Below are 4,353 nucleotides of genomic sequence, written 5' to 3'. Positions count from 1 at the left end.
CCATCGGGTAGCTCAACTTTGACCATCAATGGCAGATACAGAGTAAATCACCAGTAAATCACCTTGGCAGGAATAAGGAAAGATCAGTTCACTTTTATTACTTAATGGTTATAGAATCTTTTGTTTCAATGTTGGAGCATTCTCTATCCTCTGGGTTGTATGCAAAATGCCTTAGGAGGATCTTGATGCATTTAAGAAAGATACTGGAGTAAACAAATTGAGGGGCCAAGTTAGCAATTTCCCGGTGAGGCCACCCTTTTCTCTCCTTAGACTCTGGTGCTGTTCAGCAGACCTTAGTAAGGGAGATAAATAAAGTAGTACTTTAAAGCATGGCAGTCACACTACTATACAGTTTGTGTCTAAGCTCCAAAACCCATGAAAATCACTTAGTCCATGGAATCTTGCTCTTTTTTATCTGTGAACTAAGTATTTTGAGGTTCTGTTGAAATTTAAGTAAGTTTTTTTTTTAAGTAAAGCAAATAGAAAACACTCAAAATTGGGACCAGGGGTTGGACCACACCTAAGTGATGCTCAGGGCTTACTCCTGGCCCTGTGCTTGGGGGATCATATGCAGCTCAGTGACCAAACTAAAGTCAATCATACACAAGGTAAGTGTCTGAACTAGGGTGCCCCAACAAATCTTAATAATTATTTAGAATGAGAGGTTCCAAAACTTCATAACATGAATTTTGAAGAAAAGTTATTATTTGCACAAAAAATTCATATATTAGGCTGCTCACAGCCCCAAAAGGGGAAGCCTACATGTTGAAGGACTTTTTTCTTTTATTATTGAAATATAACTGACATACATTTGTTTCAAGTCTATAATACAATGATTCAGTATCTCCATGTATTGCAAAATGATAACCACAATAAAATTAGCTAATATTCATCACCACACATGGTTAAAATCATTCTTCTTGCATTGAGAAATTTCAGATCCATAGTCCTAATAACTTTAAAATATAATTGTCAATATTATTGACTACAAAGACTACAGTTATGTATACAATATAGTCTAGGACTTATTCATTTTATACTGTAAGTCTAAACTTTTATTTTAGATAGTTGAAATGCAACTTTATTTTGATTCTATTGAAAAGGCTGGGGGATGACAGATATCTAGATTTCAACACTGAATATTGAGTTCAGCAGTCTTAACACGTGAAACTCAAAAAAGGAAACAACTACTTCCCCAAACAGCTAAAAATGAAGTTTGAAGGGTTTTTTGTTTGATTGTTTATTTGATTTTGTAAACTGCCACATTCACTGCAAAGCCCATTCATCTCTTTCAGTAACCCAAAGATTAAGCACATGTTGTGCTTAACTATATAATTAAGCTATATATTATATTATATATAATTATATAATATAATAATTAATAATATAATTAACTATATAATCAAATACAATGAACCCCTGACATCATCGGATGGATGCTTATAAACCAACCAGGACTTCTGATGTTGGGCTTCAGCTTCAGCTTTTCATCGATCATTGTCCTCATCCTGAAAAGCATTATCTGAGCAAACTCTGTATCATGCTCATATTGTGCTGCCAAAGCTGAGTCCATCAGTAGAGACAAGAGCTAGGAAGACTGCTCCACAGTTAGAATCCTGCCCCATGTGCTGTGGGCGAGAAGGCAGTTGGGAAAGAGCAGGGACCACTAAGTCAATGATGATAAGAGGGATCGCTCGGGAGGGAGATGTGTGCTGAAAGTAGACAAAGGATCAAACATGATGGCCTCTCAGTATCTGTACTGCAAACCACAATGCTCAAAAGTAGAGAAAGAGTAAAAAGGAAAGTGCCTGCCATAAGGGAGGAGGTGGGGTGGGGTCGGGGTGGTGGGAGGGATACTGGGGACATTGGTGGTGAGAAATGTACAGGTGGAGGGATGGGGGTTTGATCATTGTATTTGTATGACTGAAACTCAATAATGAAAGTTTTGTAACTGTATCTCAACGGTCATTCAGTAAAAAATTAAATTAATGGCTGGAGCAATAGCACAGCGGGTAGGGTATTTGCCTTGCACGCGGCCGACCTGGGTTAGATTTCCAGCATCCCATATGGTCCCCTGAGCACTGCCAGGAGTAATTCCTAATTGCAGAGCCAGGAGTAACCCCTGTACACCACCAGGTGTAACCCAAAGAGCAAAAAAAAAAAATTTTTAAATAAATTAAATTTAAATTTTAAAAATCAAAGCTGAGTCCGTGATCACCTCTGGTGGGGCAAGAGCGTACTTGGCAACAAACTTCACTTAGTGTCTCCAATTAGTTTTCTAGCAAGTCAGGGGAAGGGCTTTTCAAAATTGCATTACTTTTGCAGAACTGTCATAGTACTGAAGATTCTTCTTTTGGTGGGTTTGATGGACAACAGATTTTCCCTTAACTTTCCTTCATTTAATATCCACTTTGTTGCCACATAACATTTAATAGGGAGATCTTCAGAGATATCTTCATACCAATTAGGCACATTCTTATAACTCTCGAAATCACAGCAAAAATTATAATGACATCTTGAACTCTTGGATATAATAGCCATCTCTCAGGACCTCAAATTTCTCCTGAATAGCATTCTCCCATGTGTTGATATTAATAGGTCCTCTGTTGGCATGAAACACCAAGGGATGCACTTAAGCTCCATTTTTCTCCTCACTCACAAGTCAAGTGACACTTCATGACTGTCATTTTCCCAAGAACCACCACTACCAACCAATACAAGTTTGAAATGGAGTTGAGGTTCTCCTTAATTACCCATGCTGATGGTACTTCTAGAATCTTCTCTGAGCCCATTTAATTGAGGAATCAAGTCTTTACCTTTTGAATGCTATTTGCCTACTGAAACATTATCTTCTCCACACTGGATGTTTTGGTTTACAGGCAATGTAAATGTAAGATAATGTTTTCAGGACATTATCTTAGCCCCCTACCCAAACACTATATACTTCAGTCAATATTGTATTCTCTTCTTCTGAGAGATTATTACAAGCCTTTATAACTCTGATTAATATAATTCTGATTAATATAATTCTGATTACTATAAATAATATATATTGCTTATTGAAATACTCATTCCACACAGTATGCCAGACATAAATCATCACCAAGTCTTAGGAATAAAAACAGGAGTGGCCCAGATGAGATCCCGAGCAGCCGCGCACAACATGGCCCCTCTGCTCCTTAAAGACTATGATCCAGGAGGGCTACTAACCCATTTTAGCACACAGAGACATAGAAATGCATCTAGACTATAAACTGAGCTAAAACAACAGAAATCCAAAACCAAGCAGCCACAACAGCTCCTATAATCTTTATGCTCGGCCATGGAAAACAAATTATCAAATGCTGCCGTTTTAGCAGGTCTGATTGTTGGGGGAATATTCCAAATAATAATAGTCAGTTCTCTGTTGAAATATTGAATGTATCCAAAGTATAGAGAGAATAAAGTGAAGATCAGTGGCAAAAAAAGAATAAAAACAGGAAGATGAAAGAGAATTTTAAAGTTGAGAACAAACGTTGATGAAGGAGAATTTTGAAGTTGAGAAATGCCATTGCCCAAAACCTTCCTTACTATTTTTCAAGTCTACCTAATGGCCCACAGAGGAAGGTTGAACCCAGTAAGACCTAAGAATCGGATAAATCTATGAGACTTCACTCTGCCCCTCTCTACAAAGGTACCACATCCTCTCTCTTCAAACTGTCTTTCTCAAATCATCTGTAATTTGCCCAGGTCTGTCTTCAGGTTCACATGATAAAGTTGAACTCCTTCTTTACTCCAGTTCCATATTTCTGGAGAAAGACTCTCATTGGACCACTTTGTATTTGTTGTGCGTTTTGATGTGGTTTACTCTGTGAAACGAGAGTAGCAAACAAACACAGCAGAACCTGACTGTCAGAGCCCATATATGCTAGCGCCCTATTGGGTAGAAGTAGTCCACACAAAGCCCACATCTGCCCAAAGGATGAACCCATTGCATTGTCCATCTATAATCAGATCTAAGATTCCCATCATTTCATTATTAACACATTATTAACACACTAAAGACTTCTGTTAAAATGTATATTAATTTTCTAGATGAAGTCATGAAATTTGCATATAAGTGGATCAACATGAAAAGTATCATATTAAGTGAAATGAGTCAGAAAGAGAGAGACAGACATAGAAAGATCGCACTCATCTGTGGAATATAAAGTAACAGAGTGAGAGACTAACACCCAAGAGTAGTAGAGATAATAACCAGGAGGTTTGCCCCACAGCTTGGAAACTGGCCTCACATGCTGAAGGAATAGACAGCTGAGATAGAGAAGGGAACACCAAGTAGAGGATGTTGGGAGAACCCTTTCAGGTTGGAAG

General features: G+C 37.9%; 1 pseudogene; it reads right to left on the bottom strand.

The window, feature by feature from the left end:
* Positions 1-2,182: 2,182 nt before the first annotated feature.
* On the bottom strand, positions 2,183-2,757 carry LOC101557555 (GTP-binding nuclear protein Ran-like; annotated as a pseudogene).
* Between the last annotated feature and the right edge of the window lie 1,596 nt (positions 2,758-4,353).

The sequence above is a fragment of the Sorex araneus genome, chromosome 5, assembly GCF_027595985.1.
Source record: "Sorex araneus isolate mSorAra2 chromosome 5, mSorAra2.pri, whole genome shotgun sequence".
Taxonomy (NCBI): domain Eukaryota; kingdom Metazoa; phylum Chordata; class Mammalia; order Eulipotyphla; family Soricidae; genus Sorex; species Sorex araneus.
The sequence above is the reverse complement of the archived record's forward strand: the minus strand, read 5'-3'. Positions and strand labels throughout refer to the sequence as shown.